The following is a 24,342-nucleotide window of genomic DNA, read 5'->3' on the forward strand; positions in this document are numbered from 1 at the left end:
CTTCTGAATTAGGGCAGGAGGGGTCTGTTTTCCAAGGCAGGCAGTAACCTATTGTTCTTATTCAATAGTTTAGGAAAGTAGAGGTTTCCATATCCCCCACCCACCAACTGCAAAAGCATTTATGGACATTTGCGAGCAGCACAAACTTTTTTTTTTTCTTTTGGAAGCAACACATTTTGAAAGGGTATTGCCCAAATCTGGGCACATCAAGAGGGCGGCACCTTGACTCTAAAGCATCCTATACACACAATTAGACAAAAGAATAGCAAATAAAATGCCTAAGGCAATTGAAATGAGGTTCGGCTTGTATAACTTTATAAATTTTTTAAATAGTCCATGCTGATTGGAAGAAAAATGAGAACATACAGATAAACGAAATATGAAAAAAATAAAAAAATCATTTGCTGTACTACCCCTTCATCTACCAAATACTTAAATATCTAGATATATCTCTATCTATCACAAAAACAAGGATGCATTACATATCTTGCTGTATAGCCTGTTTTTTTTCAACTTAAAAATATATAATACACAGCTACTCTTTTCTTAGAACACATAACTTCTTTATTATTTAAATCACTATACACCGTTCCATCTTATGGTATCTATATATCGAGGGAGAATATATAGATATATTAGAGATATACAGATAGTTTTTTGTATTCAATAGTAATATTTATTTTACGTAGAGGTAGGTTTATGGTTTGGTCCGAGAGTTCAGATGTACGTATACTTAAGGTCAGGCAGTAGACCAGGAAAGTGATATTATTTTAAGGAAAAAAAATCATTCTTTGTTAAATAACGTTAGACTCTCATTAAAAAGGCTCCTCACTACAAATATTTCAATTTATGCAGCAAGGCTCTTACATTAAAGTTAAAAAAGTAAAAAGCCAGAAGAAAAAAGCATTTGGTTTTTTAAACCAATTTTTTTCTTTGCAGAACTTAAGGTTTTATACATAGAGATATCTATATAACCTTTCCCTCTCTCTATATCTATTGTCAAAATCCATAAACAGCAAAATTAAAACCACCAGACCAATAAAATAGTAATTAGTGGGAGTCTTTTGTGTACAAGAATAGCTCATGGACTGGGAGCTTTCAAACCCAAAACTGATACAAGCTCAGGAGCATGGTGTTACAGGATAGCGTATAAAGTGACAATGAGGAGATTGTCCAACCTTTGCAATGGCTGGTTAGTACAACATGGGTTTCCAGAAGACAGGGGATTGGCTAAAAACAATGATCTCATACCATTTTAGAAAGATGACTTCAGTTTCTTTTATGATTATCAGAAATATTTGTAAGAAATAACCTAAATTAAGTTTTGCTTATGTTCATGAAATATACTAAATTTAGTTTTGCTTACCTGGCTTAAATGGTTTTGTCTGCTTGAGGGATTTTCAAGCCTGGTTTCCATTTTATGTTATTTTGACTCATCCTATCTATCGATCAATCGATCAATCAGTCCATCTGCATATATGCTCTAAATACCGATTTGGAGGCATTTAGTTTGTTTCTATATTTCACCCGAGAGTCTCATCATGGGGTCCTCAAGCATCCTCACAGCACGGTTTCTGCATTCCAAGAGCAAGTTTCCTAGAAGAGTGAGGTGCATGGAATTTTTACCACCTAGCCCCAAAAATCTCACTGTGTCATTTCTAAAGTTCTGTACTGTTCAAAGCGGTCACAAAGTCTATCCAGGCAGCAGATCCCAGAAGTGCACCCCGCAGATTATGCAAGTGATCCTCTGCTGTACACTTCTCATTGAGCAGAGATTTCACGAAGAGTAGTCTTTTCGGCACTGAAAATTCGAGAATACCTTCGTAGTTTTTCATAGTTTCTCAGTTGCATGGATGAGGCCAGAAATGAGATGTTAATTATTTCCTAACTGTATTTTTAATTTCTTCTTTTTGTGTAGAAAAATATTTTCGTTATGAAAGAATTCAATCATTGCTTGAAATTTAGAAACAGTTTGAAGGGAACCCAGATTCTTTATTTTTGTAGGTATTAGCTTTGTATGGATTTTAAGAGAGCATGGGCATTGGTTTTCAATCTTTTGCTCAGTGTCTAGTTGAGTGGCACATGCTGATAGATACCAAATGCATTTAAGTATCTGAATCAGCTCTGTTGTTGATCAAGTGTTCTGTTATAATGTATATGCAATGGTAAGAGCTGTAAATGTATCCCCCTAGGTTAATTACCTACACAGAAACTAACACTGAATTCTTTATCAGTGAGAGGTTTATTGGTGAGCTCTTTATAATTTTGACTCCTGGGACAAAGGACTGAGATATGAGGGCAATAATTTCTAGCCAATAATAAGGCATGTCTTTTATACTGAGGAAGAGCCTAAGTACTTATGTGATGTCCCAGCTTCAATAAGCACCAAGCCTCCGAATGGCTTCTTACTCCCGACCCCTTCAAACAAGCCATTGTTGGTTGAAGCACCTGCCACTCTCTTGACAGGTATTGAATAGAGAGGTTTTTCAAAAGCATCTATATAGATACCTTAGCTGTATCTATTAGCTTTCTAAACAGACTGTCTTTAAATAAAGACATGGTAGTTTTCAATAGCTCTTGCCTTATGCCCCTCCCCATTGAGTTGCTAAAGAAATACCACTTGCCTGAAGTGAATTTCTTTCTTCACGATGAAAAAATTCTACTCCCTGTTCTGAAATATCTAACATCCTGACCCTCTACTGTTCCTCCATACTCTTCATTCTCTGCTCAGTATCTTTGTCAAGAGAGAAGGGAGTCCTTTTCTAAACTGCCGCTAACACTGACAAGGGACTGCGCTGTCATTTATCTCTGTGAAAAAGAGAGAAAATTATTGCGTGTTGCTTTACTTCTTATAGAATTCTTCCCTTGTCATAATTTTTACATGTCTAATGAGAACCGCCGTTCTATGAATATTATATATTTTCTATTGAAATCTGCTGTCAATTTTCCTTGTCTTTTCATTCCATTTCTCTTCATTTTAAGGGCACTGGTCATGCAATGGGCTGAGCTGAATCAAAGAGGCTGATTATTTCCCTAATGAATTGCCTTATGGCCTATGTGGCTTTTTGACATTTGGTTGTTTCACTTTTTTCTTTATTTGTTCTGATATTTTCCCTCCTCCGAGTATGACAAAATAGCACCCATCCTATGGAATAGACTGCTTTCTGAGTACACGCATGAAACATTCCAGTATCTTGTTTTCCTGAAAATGACTCAGTTCTAGAACAAAGTTTGGAAACACTGGCTATGCCATCATGGCGCTAGAAGGCAACAGAATGAGATATATTGAAAACATGGACAGTTTTGCTATAATGGAGATGTAACTCAAGAATATTGGAAAAGGTGCAGTCAGTAAAAATGTGGTAATAAATGTAATGAACATGAAAGTGCCTTATAAACTATTGAGTGCTATACAAATATCAGCTTGCATGTTGACAATAAAAAATAATAGTTTCAGTTAAGAAGCTTATTCTCAAAGGACACATTTACCACAAGGGGATATATGCATATAAAATGAAAGGAATTCTACAGAAACACATCCTATTTTCTCATTATTTTTCCGTGAGAGTGAAGCAACCATTTGCCTATAATTAGAGCTTTGAACAAGTGGGACATGATAAGGAACAATCACAAAGCAATTTTTAAATTACTCTCACTGGTCCTTTTCAACCTTCTTGAAGGCCTAATCTCCAGCAGGTCCATTTGCATTTCTGTTCACTCCCAGATAACAAATAGTTCTCCAAATTGAAGTCACAAAAGGTGTATCACTTCTCTAATTAAACTATAATAACAAAAACTCCAAATTTCATTACTCACCCAAGCTTCTTTCTTGCCCCTGTCAGACTGGCTCCCTGTTGGAGCCCTACAGGAGCAAGAAGGGGAATACCAGCTTCCTCGCTCTTCTACGCCGTGAGTGTTCCTGCCTTGGGCCCGATAGACAGCAGTTGGCTCTTCCAGGATCAATCAGGATGGACAGGAGAGGTGAGGCGCGCACGCGTGCACGCACACACACACACACGCACACGCACACACATTTTACCTGACTGTAATGGGATGAATTGCAAGTGAATATGTGAAATTTTCTACTGGAAATTTTTACTATACTTCCTGTGGTGTGAATGTTGCATTTCCTCTGACGGACTCTTCCCTGAGTGCTAGGATCCCCGCAGTTCTCTTCGTTAGGGTCTACAATTAGTACTAGACAAGTTGGACCTTTGGACCCACCACAGACAGAAGTGCACATCACTCCCAATTGTGCCATTTTCACTTTACAGTTACAAGTCAGTCTCTTGCTTTGAAATTTTCCCAAGCATAATTTAGATATCATTGCACTGTGTCACAAAATCCAGGAAATACATACTGACCCCTGACTGGCTCTGTCCGAACTCCCTTCGCCAGATTTGAGGTGAGAGAGGAAAGGGGCAATCACTGCCTTCCCCTCCATCATAGGAAGGGAGGGGTCATGTCATAGCACTACCCAAAAATTCTCTTTACCAGATTATACAGAAGGCCTTGTCTTTTCAATAAGTCAGTAACATAAAAAAGGGATGGAGATATTGACACAGATTCAACACCTAAACGAAATGTGGGCTCTGGTTGGACAGTGTTTGAACAAAGCAGATATAAAGGACATTTTTGAGGGAATTGAACATTTGAACGTGGTGTGGGTTTTCAATGAGGTAAAACTTATTGAACCGGGAAGTTGGAGAGTGACTGCAGAGAGGTACAAAGTGCAATATGCAGTATGAGCTCACACATTAAACAATGTATAGAAATAAAGAAGAAAAAATAGATATGCATCTAATATGCATTAAGGTATTAACAATGGTCATCTCTGCACAGTGGAAATACAGATTTTATTTTTGCCCTTTTTGCTCATCTTTATTTTCTCATCCTCAACAAGGTATACGAGTAGCTTCTGTAGTGCAACAATTTATGTAAGAAGGAAAGAAGGAAATAAATTCTGCTTAAGAAGAGTCTTCTTCTTCTTCTTCTTCTTCTGCTAGCTCTAATTTTGTAAATATCCACCTATGGTAAGTTAGAGTCAAAAATTCAAAATGAAAAAACACTGGTGAGTCTTCTTTTTGCCAGAGTCTCCATAAATGGCCCACCTCCTTGTGTTGGATCATGTGGGGGTGGAGTCTCAGCTGGTACCCCGTTTCCTTGTTTCCTTTGTTTGCCAAAACCGAGGAAAACATGTTTCTGTTTTAACATCCTGTTACACACACCACTCATTCAGTGAACAATGAAGACACCAGTGTCTTAGGCATGGCCCACTCAGAGTACTCATTTAGCTCACATAGACCCATAGGTGTAATCTCTGAACTATCTTGCCGAACGCAAAAGCACTGTTGCTTCAGTACAGCTGGGGAACATAACCGTGCAGGGATGGGCAGTGACAATGAGTGTCAACTGACAATGCAAAACAGATGAGTACCATACCCTTGGCTTAAGAAAACCGAAAAGACAAAGCATACTGTTTTCCTATTACAAGAATAAAAGTCATGTGTTTACTAAGGCCTGCAAAGTTCCGCCCTCCCTCTGCCTGGCATGATCTTATCCAGATCTTCAATGGCTGAATCTTTTCCATGATTCACGATTCATCTGAAATGTCATATCCTCAAAGAGGATTTTATGATATTCTTTCTCAATTACACGATTCTCTATTCTCTTCATATCACATCTGTACCTAAAATTGCCTTATCAATAATTCATTAATGACTTGATTGTTACCGATTTCATTCCTTGTGCCTCTTTCATGCTCCTGGAGGACAGGGACTTGTGCTCTCTCCTGCTTGACAATGATTCCTTCATATGCATACTGTATTTGCCCCATACCAGTGGCTCCAGAAATATCTGTCGAATAAATTGATCAGTGCTAGAGATACGTGGGTTCAAATAAATTTGCTTACTGGTAATGACCATAAGTGGGTACTGAGTCCAGTTAACAACTGGAGCTAAAGGTAGTTTGTTAAGAAACACAACTGCTAGCAAGTATTTGAAAATCCATCCAAGTTTAAAAATGAAAAAAAAAATTAAAAGAGCAATAAAATTACACATTTTTCTTTAGTATGTTGAAAAAGATGAAAAATTGGCAAACTAGTATTGTCAAGATTTTAATGGAAATGAGTATGCTCATGTTATAACGAAGAGGGTGTAAATTGGTATAATCTTTCTGGTGAGAAAACTCAAAAAATGGAAAATGTGAAATGTTCAGCAATCACAATTCTGGGTCATCCCATGGAGAAAATATCACAAGTGGGAATTAACATAAATGGAATGATATCCATGACTACTTTCACAATAGTGAAGAGTTTACATATACTTATTCCATCAATAGGGAATTGGCTTAAGGGGAGCACAGTATGGGTATAAAATGGAATAGTATGCAGTCATTGAAACATTTATGCCACAGAATTAATGATGGTTTTTTCCTGGTGGTGGGATTGGAAGGGGTTTTTCATTTTCTTCTCTGTACATTCTCAAATGATTCAATATTTTTTATTTAACATTCCTATTTTCGAAACTAATAAAAGCTTTAACAAAAATCACCTTTCTGTACCTTTCAAAAGCTATAGTGTATTATACTGAGTATAGTATTTTAACAGTTCAGTATAGTGCTCAATAATATACAAAATAATGAAGAACTTCACTTCAAAATTTCCTCAAATGTGGGTGTAGCTTTAACCTTGAATTAATTGAATTTTAGAATTTAATCTGTCTATATTCCATAAGGTTAGTATGAATTTTATGCCTGCTATTCAGAGTTGTAGTTTCTCTTATTGTGCTTTTATCAGTCCAAGCAATAATTATAGATATCTCTTGTAGAAACCTCTGAACTTCTGCCTGAATTTATGATACTATTCACGTTGATCTGCATGATTGTTTTGAATAACTTTGTACCATGATTAGCTGGAATAAAAGATGAGTTATTGCATAACACAAACTACAAAAATGAGGCTATCTCTTTTCAGGAACAAGTGGTCTCTATTGCATTATGATTTGTGGGTAGCTACTTAGCCTCTAGTCTCATATTTGGTTTCAAAACAAGAATATTTAACATGTCAAAAAGGTAGGGATTCTAATGTCAGTACTGACATAGCCAAATGAACATCAACATATGAACTATTGACCCTGAGATTCTACATTCAACAGTAAGCTAAAACCAGCATGACTTAGGTTTTTTAAAATTATAAATAGAACCTATCCAGTGTGAGTCACCGAGAAAATTTATTCTTTAGTTTCCTCTACTACAAGAAATATTTTTGGCATTTTTTTGTCTAATTCCCCAAAGCAGATATGTTGTCTTGTGATATACCATGGTAGCCCCTCCATATGAAGTTTACAATTTTAATAGAGTCCTCTCTGTAAGTATTAGGTGGTTTTGTTGATTTAGCTAGAACCTTGTTTCTTCTAGTATCAATGGGTCAGTAAACATATATTTTAACAGTGTTTTTTAACACTCTTGGGTATAACCTACACTCATAAAAATCACCTAGTCCTTACATCCTTCTACCATGTCAAATGGGAAGAAGACATAAGAGTGAAACCCTGTAGTGAGACCCAGCCAGGAAAGTGTAATAGTTAACTTCTGTATTTGCCTGCTTGACTAAAATGGAGTAATTTTAATGAACTTTCTACTCAGAAGTTCCATTGATTTTTCTCTCATTTTCCCTTGGTTTTAAAATTGAATCACTATTTCCTTTCAGCTGTTTTGCAGGATTGGGTAACATTTCTTGAGAAAAACCTTTATTTGGCCTTCATGCTTCTTCAACTATACTATCTAATGTCATTCATCCCTTGAAAATCTCAAAGAAAATAGTAAAAGCTTCCATTCTCTCACTGCTCTCTGTTAGATAATTAATATACTCTTAAAGATGAAGCACAACTGTAGTTTCTTAGTTTACTCTACCGCACCGCTTTCCAAAATGGCTATTAGTCTGTAACAAGTTTCTTGTAGCTTTCTTCTACTTCAAGTTCTTTCACACACATACCATGGATTACTCAAGCTTTCTCTTCTTCTTTACACTTCTTTGCCTCTCTGACTTGCCTTCTTCCTGCTCACCCAAAGCATCCATCCCTCAAGCTTGAATCCCAGTAATTTGTTATCCAGTTCTGTTTTAATCATCCCTTTCTCAGTCTCCAACCTGAGCTGTCGTCGGGTCTCTCTCTCACACTTTTTACTTATCCATCATGGACTCCTGCCAGTTATTTCTCTATCATATCTTTCATGTATTTTATCTCTTTCCCATTTTAATAGTTACTAGCTACATTTGTGTAGAGTTCTGGTCATAGAAAGTTGAATATGACATGGTTTCTTCTATCAAAACACTCGCAGTATGCTGCATAAATCTCCAAACTGTTACCAGTCTCTGATCCTTCTCAGATATTTTATAGCCATCTGTTGAGATAGTTCTAACCATGATAAAAACTCAGTGGTTTCTTATAGTTTACCAAAAAATAAAATTGAGCTCTTTAGTATCTATTGTTTTTCATTAACAGACTCCCAACTTTTAGTAACATTTTTTTTTAACAGAGATTCAGTACTTCAACCAAGACATTCTCTAGCAAACTGCATTGAAATGCCTCACCTCCAGCCTAGAGATATATATGTTTGAAGATACCTCTCTGGAAAATAGACTGTCTTACATCTCTTCCATCTAACATGTTTAACTACTATTGAAAACAAATGTAAGGCTTACTTTTGTCTATAAATATACTTTTTTCCACTAAAAATATGGTTGGGAATTTATCATACACAAGACACCGATGAAATGATTTCCATATAGAATATAGTTGGGTATAATAAATATTTTTATTAAAAATATAACTTCACAATTATATCATATGCTATTAGTAAGACCTGGTATATAAGAAGAGTTTCCCTACATTCCAACATTGAGTACACACAAAATAATATTTATAGGGCATTTTGGTATAAACAGAAAGGTTTCACATGGTCAGAGATGACTAGTCTGGGAGTTCCAGCAATCTACTCTGCTTCTGGCTATCTAAAGGGTTGAGAAGATCGGTATCTCCTGCATACCTATAATTACTCCTAGCACACTTCTGTACCTCTCAGTACTGGTTAGAAAGCTGTGGTGCAGGAGACTTCAAGAGAATCACTCTCTTTCACCTTGGATAGTCATTGAAGTAGGATTTGATGTCCTTGAAGTTTTTCTGATTTAGCTTTTTAAATCATAACAGGAGGAGAAACCCTCTGGTGCATAAATGTTCAGGGTAAATAAAAAGAAAACTATGTTTGCGAAGAAGAGAGACATTTTCTGGACTGGAGAAGATTTGGTTGCTATGCATTCATACCTGATTATTTTGAATGCTTTATTTTATGCCTTCTTTGAATTTTTATATTTAACTTTTGGTCTTTAATTTGCATTTTTAAATATTGCATAAGGTTAACACTTAATATTAATTTTTTCATTCCCTTTACCCTATTTACTCCTTTCTCAGCACCTAATTATTAATGTATTATTGAGTATTTTCTACATGCACTGACTGAGAAGGAGGGCAGGTAAAATGCTGAACAAAGAAGCCAATTGAAGTGCTGAACAGGCTTTCAGTAAATCTATCACAAATAATTAGATACATGAATGAATGAATGATAAATGACAGATAAATAATGTTAAAAGTAAGGTTTTTATTTGGAAAAGCCAAGCTTTGCTGAAAGAGCAACAAAATGTGGGTTTCAAGAAGAAAATCCTTGCAAAACTGCCCAGAACATTTATATTATAAGCCATAGAGTAAGAAAACAAAAGTAACAATCATCTTCTTACCAAAAGAGAAATAAGAGTTTCATCAACAACATGTATAGAAAGATAGGAGAAGATATGCCTAAGATTTGGACACTGTCTGGTTTCCAGAGCAAGGATCTGGTTCTTCACATTTTAGGTCCTAACTATAAAGCAAAGTTGGAGGGAGAGTGTTATAAATACACTAATAGAAACCTGGATAGCTTAATGGATTTTCCACACTTGTGACCATGTATGTAAGAAGACTACAAGCCTTGTAAAGAAGCCCTAAGTTATACGTGTCATGTGAGCCATGATAGGAGGCTAGACTGACAGTGATGGTAAATGGCAAGAAGTCTTGGAGGACAGTCAGGCCAGGACCATGGACAGCGGCAGCAGCATCCTGGTCTATCTAAGGGTGAGCAAGATTTCAGTGGTTACCAACTTGTAATACCCATAAGGATAGTTGGAATGAACTTCAGTGCCAGAAAGTCAGCAAGGAAAGAAGACGGCCCATGAATAAAAGTGTACATTCCCAGTGTAAGGATGATATATATTTATCTATTGGAAACTTATATCAAACCAAGGAGAGGTGAGAAACCGTGGAAAGAAAAGAATCCTGAATTTGGTTATTTATCCAAAAAAGCCCAATTTTAAGAGTGGAAATGGTTGAGTTATCCTGACTTATTGCATTTTTCAACTACTATCTGGAATGACAGCTCATGAACTGTAATGAATTAATTTATAAATACGTAAAATTAGATTAATTCATTCATTATTTATAACTATAAATTTTAAACCAGTTATATTATGTTTTAGATTCTGGGCACCTGGGTGTCATGATCTCAGGGTCCTGGGATTGAGCCCCACGTCAGGCTCCCTGCTCAGTGGGGAGTCTGCTTCTCCCTCTCCTCCTCTCCCCACACTTGGGCTTGCTCTCTCTCAGATAAATAAATAAAATCTTTTTAAAAAATAAAATAAAAATATGTTTTCAATTTTAACTTCTTATGGAAGAACTCATCTCTGGAAAAGACAAGCAAATGGTTTTAAATCGTTGAAGAAAAATACAGGAATTAGGTCATTCAGGTTCAAATTTTAATTTCTCTATTCACTAGCTGTGTGACTTTTGTTGGGAATAAGTTCTGTATGGGTCCCTCACATTTCAGCACATCTTATAAGAAGTGACACTCCTTTATGTGTTCTGGACTTTCCTTTCAAGGATGTTTGTAGAGTGAACATCCTTGATAGATAGAGATAATGCCTTCCTCTGGGGCATGCTTTTTGCCCATTATAAAATATTTGGGTTTCTCTAAGCTCAGGGTACCCCTCCTAGAGTGCTACCTTCTGCATGTGAAATGGTCACCTGTCTCTCTTCATTTCACTCTGCTAGAATTGGGGCTTGGGGAACTGGCACACCAACAAAATATTCTGGTGTTCTGGCTATAGTATTGCCAGGATGGGAGTCTTTTGTTTTCTGTCAGTGTCTGTGGAACATGAGCAGGATAATTTGTTAGTGTGCATGACCCCGAGCCTCATTTTTGTCAACTGTTGAATGAAGATTGTACATCACTTACCAACTAAACGACTTTGGACAAATTGCTTGATGTGTTTGCCCCTCCAATTAATAATTAGAATATGGATTGATAACAATATTACTAACCTTACAGTGTTCTGAGTACAGACATCCCTTGTTTTATCGCACTTCATGGATATTGGCATTGTTTGCAAATTGAAGGTTTGTGGCAACCCTGCATAAAGCAAATTTATCAGTGACATTCTTTTTCCAACAGCATTTGTTCATTTCATGTCTCTGTGTCACATTTTGGTGATTCTCACAGTATTTCTTTTTTTTTTTTTTCATTATTACTATATTTGTTATGGTGATCTGTGATCAGTGATTATGGCTGAAAGCTCTAAGGATGGTTAGCATTTTTTAGCAATAAAATGTTTTTCAATTAAGGTATGTACATTGTTTTTCTAAGACATAATGCTTTTCAACTTAATAGACTATAGTATAAATATAACTTTCATATGTATTGGGAAACCATAAAATTCATTTGACTCACTCTCTTGTGATATTCACTTTACTACAGTGGTCTGGAAATGAACCCACAATATGTCCAAGATATGCTGGTATTAAATGTTCTGAGGCTATTTCCTGGCACCGACTATGAACTGTATTGTGTTTGTTATAAAGCATTGACAAAGAAATTTGGATCTAGCTGGTTTGCAATAAATGGTAGATAAAGACATATATACACATAGAAGATGATGATAGATGATAGATAGTGGATAGATAGATAGATAGATAGATAGATAATAGATGGATAGATGATAGATAGAGAGATAGATAATACATACATACATACATTCATATATACATACAAAGAAAGATAATGTTGTTTTGGAAAATAAAGATATCACTTCTGACCAAAAATGCTTATAGAGAGGACTGGATGACTGAATTGCTCAATGAATGATTGATAGAATTCAGATATGTATAAAGAAGGGGAAATATTTGCAGTCCAGAAAAATACTCCAGCACAGACACAGAGAAATTCAAAGCAAGCAAATACAACAATAGTAGCTTATAGCTACTGTGCCTTTCTTGCCCTCCTTTCATGTCAAGATCGATGTAAAGCACACAGTAAGTGCTCAGCAACGTTGTTGACTAACTAGAAAATGAAGACCTTTACATCATCATCGTGCCCATTGAATCTTTAAGTTAGAGTTTAACATAAATGACTTTGATGTACATTGATTTTTCAAAGATCTTCCAACTCCACTGGCTCGTAAGATAGCACTCAGTGCTATTTAAGGCCAAAAAACAGAGCTTCAAACAGTCCTTCTTTAAATGTAAATGTGTAATTACCCTCTCTTCTGTCCATTGGATTCAGAACTTATTCTGTTGCATTGATCTGGCCCTAATGATGTGCTTCAGTCTTAGAGCTAGATTATTCTACTTTTTCTAAGAGAACATAGTGATAATTTTAGTTTTTCTGTAGTCTTTTTCATTTTTTTATTCTTTGCCTTTCTATTTTTCGTTCCAGTTTTATGTGATGAACATCAGGTGGTAGCCACAATAGAGAAATACATTTTCTGGCAGCTGTGAATGTTATCTTGGATACATATACTTCCCTAAAGAAATTAAACCATCTGGGTATTTTTCCAAATGCATTGAATTTATTGAAAAAAAAAAAAAAAACAACCATAAGATGCATCTTATTGGAGAGAAGAGCAAAGGAAGAAGTCTTTATAATAAATTTCAAATTGATGGTAAGTTTAACAATCTAGAGTAATTTTCCACACTGGGAGAAAAGACTTCTGATTTTTCACGTTTGCCTTTCAATTTGTTTTCTTTGTTCATCTGTTTGAAGATTGGAACAATCTGTATAATTCTAAAGGAAATGTTTACAAGTAGGGAATGTCATAATCATAGAAGTCTACGCTACCCTGGGAGCATTGGATAGTTTTGTGAGATTCCGCTGCCTTATCTGCCTAATCCCGGTTTTATAGATGATGGTGCATGTATACGCCAGCTTTGTCGATTGAAAGAGCAATAGCAGAATAATGAATAAACTACCTTCGAGAAGAAAGATGAAACATCTGACTGCATAAAAAATTAGTGCACCAGGCAAAACTAACATTTAGAAAGCATATGTTCTGGTGTAGCATTACTGCCCTAGGTCTTAGGTTAATGGAACATATTTTTTGGTGCTCTGTGAACATAGTACCTTGCACGGAATGACATCAAAAGCCTTTACTCCCCTCTTTTGACTTACATGAGCTTTGGAAACAGTGAAGATCCTGTTGGGAATGAGGAAAAATGTGATTTTCTCGCCCAGTTCACCCTGCAGTCCTGTGCTGCTCTTTGTGCTGCCAACATTGGCTCAATCTACTTCTCAGACTATACCGAAGGAACCAGGTCTGTGTCATGTGTCTTCTGGATGAGGTTTGCCCCACATGGGCTGCTGAGGGGCAGAGGGAGAGCAGAGAGTGCTACCCAGGAAAGACAAAATCATAGCCGCACCTAGGCCATTATTGGCATTTGGGGCAAGATAAATTTGCGTTGTGAGGCACTGAGCCCTGTCCTGAGCATTTCAGGAGCGTTCGCCTTCCTGGCCTTCATCATGGCAGGCTGTGTGGCAAGCGGAGGGCACACTGCTGCACATCCAAAACTTTCCCTTGGGCAAGGTGGCCGTGCTCCCTGGCTGCAAGCATCTGGCCCTCCGCTGGTTCCACCTCCCAGCACCAAGAAACATCCTTCACAGCGTTTGGTGCTGGAGCTGAGAGCACAGATGGCCTCTCCTCCAAAAACCAGACTGGATCAAGTCTACAAGGATCAAGTCCGGTGAGACATTTATAGCGGTTTTATTTCTTCAAAAATATGATTTTTTTAAGTTAAAAGGGGGTGCCCTACCATTTTAAGGCCAGGTTCTAAACGGTGTATTTCATGCCCAGTACCAGCTATAAAATTTGCAAGGCCCAGGGCAAGATAAAAATCTGGGGCTCCTTGCTGAAAGAGCAGAGAGGAAAATGCAATTGAAGGTGTTAAAGACTTTCTTTCAAAAGTTTTATATTCCTCACAAACACATGGAGTGATAGTGATACATGAGTACAAATTGCAAAGAAAAAATTGTGTCATAATTTTATAGGATACAAAAGTACTTTATGAATGTGGCACTTTAATTGATCATAAGATTTTTCTGGCTTGCTTTCCTGCAAATGCATTTATTAGGTCATCAAGATTTATACTTTAAGCAACGTCATGAAAATGCCAGCCAATTGCTACTTTTATCACTATCATTTTACAAGGCCTTTATAGAAATTGGGTATCCGACAGGTAATTGGTATTGATGAAATACAGTGTATGCCGGAGAGAGCTGATTTTCGTAGAGGCCCCTGGCTCTCATTTTGCTTCCTTTTTAAACTATGTGATTCCAGCCCAAATTTGGACACCACCTCCTAATGCCGCAGAGGTGAGTCTGTTAACAGGCAGAGCTGCTCACTTGCTGAAAATCTGTACGAGGACGTCTTTTAAACTTAATTGAAAGCAACAGAGTAGCTTTTGGCAAATGCGGACTTACAAATAATCATCGAAAATTTTAAATTTTGAGAAAGATCTTTCTGCTGATGTTGCTGTTGCTGGGGGGGGGGTTGTTAAGAAGATTTCATAGGCTATGACTGCACTGGGATATGTTTCTGATAAATTATTTCAAAATATGAATTTTAGTGCAGCTAGAGCTCATGATTCTCACAGAGCAATTTTTCTAAAATGTTAATTCATCATACAAATCAGCTTCATGGAGGTCAGTTTAATGTTAAACAGAATTCATTCAATGGAATTTTGGGATTTCCTCAGACGTTTCCTGTAATGTGTGTTGTAATGGTAACTTCATGAGTTGTGTGTAATTCAAAACGCCTTCCAAGCCTTCTATTGCTATATCTTCAAATAGAAATATGTTAATTTTAACGTTAGAATTCCTTATTAATAAATGGCTCATCCAAAGCTTCATCTGAAAAGTATTATTTTCCACCTAATGCAACAATCTTTATGTTTCAAAGCTGATGCATATGTGCATTCCTAGGTTGTATGAATTGCTGAAATCAGGACTCTCGATCTTCGAATTCTAATACATTCTGATGTACTTTATCGCAATGTCCATGTATACAGTTTTTCCCTTTTTTATTGAGATAAAATTCATAGGCCATAAGATTCATCCTTTTAAAGTGTACAACTCAGTGGTTTTGACTTTCAAGGTTCTGCCACTCTCACCACTGTGCAGTTCCAGAGCGTGTCATCCTCCCCCCGCATTCAATCTTATCAGGTTCTCTTCACCTTCTGTCCACCCCCTAGTAATTGGAGACTGCACACCCGCCCTCTGTCTCTGTGGATTTGCCTCTTCTGGGTATTTATTTAAATGAGATCATATAATAAGAGGACTTTCACGTCCGGCTTCATTCACTTAGCATAATGTTTCCAAGGTCCATCCATGTTGGGGCATGTAGCAATGTTTCATTGGCTTTATGACTGAGAATATTCCATAGTTTACGTATATCACATTTTGTTTACCCACTCATGAATTAATGCACACTTGGAATGCTTCCACTTTTTGGCTGCAGGAATAATACTGCCATAAGTATTCATGTACAAGTTTTGGTGTGAATATGTTTGTGGTCCTTTTTCATATACACTTAGGGGTGGAATTATATAGATAATATATTGCCTCTTATATGTGTGTGTGTGTGTGTATGAATATAATGTGTGTATAGATAGATATGGAAAAAGAAAATGTACATATAAAATTTGAGTATAGTTGACACATGATGTTACATTAGTAACAGGTGTACAACATAGTGATTGATTCAACAACTCGATATGCTATGCTTTGTTCACAAGTGTGGCTACCATCTACTACCATGCAACGCTATTCCAATACCATTGACTATATTCCCCATGGTGTATCTTTTATTCCTGTGACGTATCCATTCCATAACTGGAAGCCTATTTATCTCCCACTCCCCTTCCCTCATTTTGCCCATCCTTCCACCCCTCCTCCCCAGCAACTATCAATTTGTTCTCTGTAGCTATAGGTCTGATTCTGCTTTTTTAGTAACTCTATATTTAAGTTTTGAGGAACTTTCAAACTATTTACCAAAGAGGCTGCACTATTTTACGTTCCTACCAGCAATTTAAGAGGGTTCCATTAACCAATATCCTTACTAACACTTACTGTTTTCTGTAATTATATAACCATCCTGATGAAGTCTTCTTTGATCCTAAAGTGTATTTACTAGACAGCATAGTTGGATCATGCTTTTTATTTTGTGTGTTTGGTACATTCCCTCAATATCTACCTTTCATCGAAGTATTTAATTCATTAACTGATTTACATTTAATATAATTACTAATAAAGTAGACTTCATATCAGCCATTTTGCTATTTGTTTTCTATGTTTTATTTCTTTTTGTTCTACTTTCTTTCGTTATTGCATCATTTCTGTTAAACATGTATTTTATATTATACCATGTTAAATTCCTTGTTATTTCTTTCACTATTTACTTTTGAGATTGTTCTGTTAGTCGTTTTCCTGGGGGTTACAATTAACTTCTTATCTTAAGACAACTGAGTTGAGATTAATGCCAGCTTTCATTTCAATAGTATATAAAATTTATGTTTCTAGGTAGCACTAATCCTTCCATGCTCCTTTGTGTGGTTATTGTCATGTAAATTGCATCTTTTTAGACCCACTACCATCAACACAGATTTAGGGTTATTGCTCTATGCGGTTTTTAAAAAAATCAGAGAGAAGTAAACATGTTGCAAGCATACAATATATTTTTATGGTATTTATATTTATTTATGTGGTAAACTTTGCTGGTGCTCTTTGTTTCTTCATGTAGATTTGTGCTGCTTTCTGGTGTCCTTTCATTTCTGACTGAAACATTCTTTTTTGTGTGTCCTCAGACATGTCTCCTAGCTGTGCATTCTGTTCTTGTTTATCAGAAAATGTCAATCACTTCTCCATTTTTCAAATATAATTGTGGTGAATATGGAAATCTTGTTTCACATTTTTTCTTTGTGCTTTTTACATATGTCATTCCAATGTCTTCTGGCCTCCTTGGTTTGTGATGGGTAATCAGTTGTTACTTAACAGTCACCCCTAGTAGGCGATGAGTCACTTCTCACTGCTTCCAAGATTCTCTGTTTCTGCCTTTCAAAGTTAAATTGTGAAATGTCTAGATGTAGAACTTTTTGAGTTGATTCTACTTGGAGTTTATTGAACTTCTTGGACATGTAGATTAATATTTTTTAAATCAAATTTGGGACATTTTTGCCAGTATATCTCAGATTTTTTTTGATCCTTTTTCTCTTTCCTTTTCTTCTGGGACTCCCATTGTGCAATATGGCAGTGCATTTGATTGTGTCCCACAGCTCCCTGGCCCTCGTTCATTTTTCTTCATTCCTTTTTCTTTCTGTTCCTCAGACTGGATAATCTCAGTTGAGCTATCATGAAGTTTGTTGATTTTCTGCCTAGTGCAGTCTGCTGTGACACTTCTCCAGGGGGTCTTGCATCTCAATTATTATAACTTTCACCTCCAGAATCTCCATTCAGCTCTCTTTAAAAATAGCGCCTCTTTATTTACATCCTCTATTTGGTGCAACATTATTCTCACACTTTCCTTTAGTTGTTCAGACTTGGTTTCCTTTAGTTCCTTGAGCATGTTTAAAGTAGCTGACGGGGCGCCTGGGTGGCTCAGTTGGTGAAGTGTCTGCCTTCAGCTCAGGTCATGATCCCAGGGTCCTGGGACCAAGTCTTGCATCAGGTTCCTTGCTCAGAGGGGAGTCTGCTTCTCTCTCTCCTTCTGCCCCTCCCCGCTGCTGACAAAAATCTTTGTGCAACATATAGGCTTCCTCAAGAGCAGTTTTTACTGATTGTTTCCTCTCTTATGTGTGATGGTCCATACTTTCCTGTTTCTTTGCATGCCTTATATTTTTTTATTAAAAACTGAATATTTTAAATGACCTAATGTGACCACTCTGGAAATCAAATTCCACATCTCCCCAGAGATATTTGGTTTTGCTGTTTGTTCTAATTGTTATTGTCTTCTTATTTTGTGACTTTATCAGCGAGCGCTCTAAGTCTGTATTCTTTGTCATGTGTGATCACTGAAGTCTCTGCTCTGTTAGCTTAACGGTCAGTTAATGAATGGCAGGACAGAGATTTCCTTCAATGCATATAACCAATAAGTCTCCTGTTATTTATCAAGTGGTACTGTGTGGGTGTGGGGCATTTCTTCAATGCTTAGACTGAAATTTTATACATTTGTCTCAGCTTTTGGATCCTGCTTATACAATCTCAAGATCAACCAGATGTGGGAGCTTGGAACCTTCTCAGGACTTTCCTTAGCATGTGCATGGCTCTGTACCCGAGCACAGCCCTGGGCATGCACATGGCCTTCTGGATTCTCAGGGTTGTTTTAGAGCATACCAAAGTCCCTGTGGGCATCCCACTTACTAACTTTTCCTGTAAAGATTTTTTGGTTCATTTGTTTGCCACAACTATTCTCTATCTCAGGCAGCCATGAAGGTAATTAACCACCTGTTGCTTTGTTTCATTTTCTGACATTTGTCTCCAGAGATAAGTGACAGAGATTTCGTCACTGGAAGAGCTATGAGTCAAGTCAAATACTGACTGTCTTACAAGTAACATCTTCAGGAATAGATCACATAATGACAATTTCCTGGGAATAAAGCTTTTAATGAGCCTCATTCTATTCCTTCTAGTGGCTATCAATCTATTATTTTCACCACAGATGTGGATTATTGTTTTTCAAAATTACCATGGAAATGGAGAGTGGGAAATGGGACGAGGGCACCTTAAAATGCCACAAAACCAATTGTTCTTACAAAATTCAGCTGTTTTCCTTGAACTAATGCTCCCCATATTTCTGCAAGCCTTTGGTTAATTTCCAGATTTCTGAAAAGTTGTTTCTGATGACTCTTTTTCAAATTACCTCTTTGCTTTACTGGAGGAGAGAATAGTAGGAGATCTTTATTCCACAATTTTCACCAACACGGCTACCTGTGTACACTGTTATTTCTAAGAGTTTACTAATGAACTCTACTGCCTGGGTACTGGCAATTCCTTTCCTGGCACCAGAGAATGAATATATGAGCCCCAGGGATGGACTCTGGTGATGCATGGTGAAACTATGTCCCACCGAGGGTCCCAGTGTTGTCCCTGGGTGGAGCCTTTCCTCCCTCTCCTGACACTGTGACTACTTTTGTTGCACCTGCTACATCTGCTGCCACCCTCACCACTGCCAACCTGGGCCCGGGTCCTTCCCACTGCCCATACTCATGTACTTGTCATGCACCAGATTGTCCCACGCTTGTGTTTACATGCTGGCTGGGTGACAAGGTCAACCACTCAGCCCATACATATGCCACCTGGTGTTTCTCCTCTGCTTACCTGCATGTACATTGTCACAAAGAACTTCATGTGTAAAACAAATTCAAAGATAAAATTAGTAACAATTTCAATACAGTGACAGAAGAGCTGGTCATGCTTTTCTAGACTTTTACCTCTTCTTTCCTTCCCTAGCATTCTTGAATCTTTATTTTATATATATATATATATATATTCTCCTGCCTCCTTCCTTAGTAGAGTAAAAATCTCATGAACTAACTTGTGAAGAAAGAGTACAAATAAAATAATTTTTACAGTATCTGGCACCAAACACACATTCTACAAATGATAATTCCTTACTCACCTCACCTTTCCTTTACGTTATTAACATTGGCTAATGCTTCTATTTCTGAAGTATGCGTATGTGTTTACATTTGAACTCTCTGTTCTTATGACTCTTTTTTCTTCAGAAGTTCTGAATATTAGTAGTTCTTTGAACTTTTTAGTGCTCTTTTTCAGAGGTTCCAAGGTTTTTTACCTCAATATTAACTGAGAGTCTCATTAAGTTGTCTCCTCAAGCTTGGAACCACCTCCACAGATATATTCTATTGTGCATTGTAATTTTGATAATTCTTTATTTCAATTATAGTAATTTATCACAAGTCACCTTGACCCATTAGCAAGCAATCACTTCTTGATCAAGATATTTTACTTTTAATTTAAAAGTACGGTCATAGTGTCACATGTAATAATATTTGTTGTTAAAATATTAAGAATTCCTCTTATCCTATTGTTTCCTATGAATAACTTCCTGAAAATCATACCTTATAAATTGGTTAAGTTTTTTCCCATATATATTAAATACTTACCCATTACTGTTTGAATCAATTTTGTGAGATAACAATTGATATATTCACTTAGCTGACTCTTTAACTGAATACAGAAAATTTTTGGCATTCAAAGTATCTTTAGAATGGCTACTATTTTAAATTGAGTTCGCATACTGAAGGTCTCTCATGGCGATATACTGTATTCAGTGCTTAGTGTTGGGCTAAAGTGATAAGTAAAGCATTTGAATTTTAAGGTATCACAGTCTAGGTATAAAATAAATTATATATATGTAAATAAATCTGCAACCAGAATGGGCTTTACCAGTCCAGAAGAATAGGTGAGATAACATTTATTTTGGGATCCAAATTTTAGTGGCTTTGAGCCTGACTAGCAATGTTAGTGGAACTTTTAGCGTCCTCTGTTATCTGTCATCTCCGTTCTCACCCATGTTCCCTCATTTGCCCATGCTGCAGTCTCCGTGACTCCCTGGCCCCCAGTAATGCATCCTTGCTCCCCCTGGGCAGTACTTGTGCATCTACTATCCTGCTGGGACCATGGTTTGCTCTCTTTATTAAGAAAGAGATAGGAAGGCAAAAAGATGCTTCTTCTCCTTTATCACTCCACCCTAGCATGGAAATTCTCTTACTTTGTCCCAGTCCATCCAAGACCAGCTTTGAACTTTTAATTAGACTTGATTAAAATCTCATGGGTTATTTAAGAGAATAACAATAGAAGGAACAAAAACTTTACAATGGATCATAGATGAAACCACTTTCAGAGTTACATGCCCAGAACCATTCTTTTGGTTTCCTTTAGAAGGTATGTCTCTGCTTGGCCATAGGGCTGCCTCCCTACCCAACTCTAGAGAGAGGTCAACTCATCCACATGCTGGGCCTTGAGGCAAGGTAGTGTTGAAATGAGCAAGTCTATCATAGTCCATATATTTACTCAAAAATATTACTGAGCATATACTATGTGCCAGCTCTTAGAATACACCAGTGAATAAAATAATCAAGATCTTTGTCCTTATGATGCTTGCATTCTATTGGAGAAAGATATGCACAAATTAATACAGGTAATAGATATAAAATTAAATAATATGTTCTCTCCTTGAGAAGAAAATGAAAGTAGTTTAGATTAAGGGGATAAGCCTAAGTGTCTAGACTTAGAGAAAGAAGAGCCTTGGGATTTTAAGTAGGTATGGTGTGGGTGGGCCTTATTGAAAAATGACATTTGAGTAAAGTCTTAGAGAGGGGTAAGGAGTGAGACATGAAGATATATGGAAAGTAGGGCATACCAAAAGGAAGTGGCAGCCATTGTAAGACATGAGAGAGAGATGTGCAAAGGTGACTCTAACAGAATTTTGATGAAATGCATTGAATGAAGCACACTTAAATTTAATGGAAAAAAAGAAAAAAACAGTCATCAGACAACTTCATCAGTTCACTTTGATCCCGATATCTCTGCTCAGGATATTGGTCTTAGAATGTACTTATGCTAACTCCCAGAAACCACTCTAAGTAAATCCATCATAATGTGAAATATAATTGTTACTAACTCACAAATAGATAAGATGGCTTCTATCATGGGAGCATGGGAAACAAGGTTAATTCTCAATATGAGAGAGGAGTATAAGGAATATTTCCTAAGGGGGATGAGGTTTGGACTAATCTTGAAAAAACACAAAAAACAGAAGGAGAACTTCTGTTTTCCTCCTTAGGAATTAGGGGAGAAAACAAGTCATATACACATGATATAGATACAGAATGGAGGGCCTACATCTCCTTGTCTGATAACTCATTTCCTGACTTACTCAGCCAGTGTAGACTCTGCTGCCTCTTATCCTTATGTCATTGGCCAATACCTCAATGCCATCATCCGCTCACCCTGTACTTCCTTCAATAGGGTTTGTCCATCAGTTCCTGGTATGGCCCCTGCTCTTCCTGTTTCTATTGTTTTTGCAACTGGTAGCACCTCCCTCATTAGTGTTGCTCATCAGACAGCTTTTATTTCTTACTTTTTTCAGATCCCCTCCCAGACTAGACTTCAGTGAAAGTTGGCCTGAAAGCTCCTTCTCAAACAAGAGTTGCCAGATTTGACAGATGGCTACAGAAGGGAGAGAAATTCCACAAGAAGAAACTGAAGACAGTGGACATGTTTTAATCATATGTCTGATACACAGATAATGTGACAGTAAGGGTCTCAACAGCAAATAGAGCTATCCTAACTCAAGTTAGTATAAATTAAGGAAGATTTACTGACACGTCTATTTGCAAGGATGTGAGTGGGGTGCAGGGGAATCACAACGGTTAGTGCAATAGTAGGGAGCAGCAACCCCTAAACCTAGGGGAGGGGCAGTCCCTGGAAAATAGGACACAAGTGCAGAGAAGACCACTTTGGGAAGAATTTAAGCACTGAGAAAATTAAGATTTTCATGTTCTGGCATTCATCATATGTGATGAATTAACTTCTCTCCCGTGCGTCTAGAACAGTGCCAGTTGTGGGCCATCTCTGGAGAATTGAAAAATAGTCTCTCAAATCACTTTCTGCGTTTGTGGTTCTGAGTCAAGAGACAAAGCAAGACCAAACATCGTCACAGGAAGGGAACTTGGTCAACAAACACTCTGACCTCAATCTTCTCCCTCTCTAATCTCCAGTCTGAGTTTCCCATCAGCCACACCCATTTGGAAGTCAGAGGGCAGTCAAGTGTGTTGATTGCAGTAGTTTGGGTCAGTGTTCTGGGGTAGAGCACAGAGTGGAAATGGAAGTCAATGGAAAGACAGGACTGAACAGAAAAGCATTTCCATGCCCAGTGACCTCTATTAATTTCCCAGGGCTTTGTAACAAAGGATTACAAACAAGGTGGCTTAAAACAACATGCATTTGTTTTCCCGAAGTTCGGGAGCCTAGAAGTCTGAAATCAGGGTGTTGGTAGAGCCATGCTCCCTCTGACACCTGTAAGGGAAACAGTCTCTACCGCTTCCAGTTTCTGGTGGTTTGCTGGTGATCTCTAACATTCCTTGGCCTGCTATACATTGCTCCAATCTTCTGTCTTCACATGGCCTTTCCCTATGACTCTGTCTCTTCATACAGCCCTCTTTTAATAAGGACAGCAATCATTTTGAAATAAAGGCCACACTACTCTAGTATGACCTCAGCTCAACTAATCACATCGGTGACAAACTTACTTCCAAATAAGGGTGAATTCCAAGACAGTAGGGGTTAGGATTTCAACATTTTTTAAGGGGGGGGGGACACAATTCCACCCATAATGCCAATATAGAAAAAAAAAAAAAAAGGCATACTATACAACGATTCAGTTAGATTAGGATATAAAAATGAAAAAAAAAAAAACTTGTAATATTACCATACTGTAAGAAATTCAGTTAAGTTAGGAAAGAAACATGATATTAGTAAAATAGTTGGCATTCATTACAATTGCAGGTGGGATTGTATGTAATATTCACACTGTCAGTGAGGCCCTAAACTGGATAGAGGTCCAAATAACCTTCTAGGTAATAAATTAAATAATATTTTATTTTTTCCTGTCATATGTGCAATAAAAGCTGTTAAATTATAGAAGTTAGAAGTTAAGTAAAATTCTACGAGAACATGAGTGGCTTCTCTTTTATAGGCACACGGTCTATCTATGTACAAAAGATTCCTAGGTTAGAAAACATTTTAAACATGTTATTGCTGCACTTGAGAATCAACCCATGTCACTGTGTTCCCGTCTAGAAGACACCAATTTGGAAACTACTAAACATACCATTTAGCTTCTCAATTGTGTTACTTGCTGGGTTCATTTTCATGGAAATCTGTATCTCTGTAGCCAGAACGATCAGATGATC

The sequence above is a fragment of the Ursus arctos genome, unplaced genomic scaffold, assembly GCF_023065955.2.
Source record: "Ursus arctos isolate Adak ecotype North America unplaced genomic scaffold, UrsArc2.0 scaffold_13, whole genome shotgun sequence".
NCBI lineage: Eukaryota > Metazoa > Chordata > Mammalia > Carnivora > Ursidae > Ursus > Ursus arctos.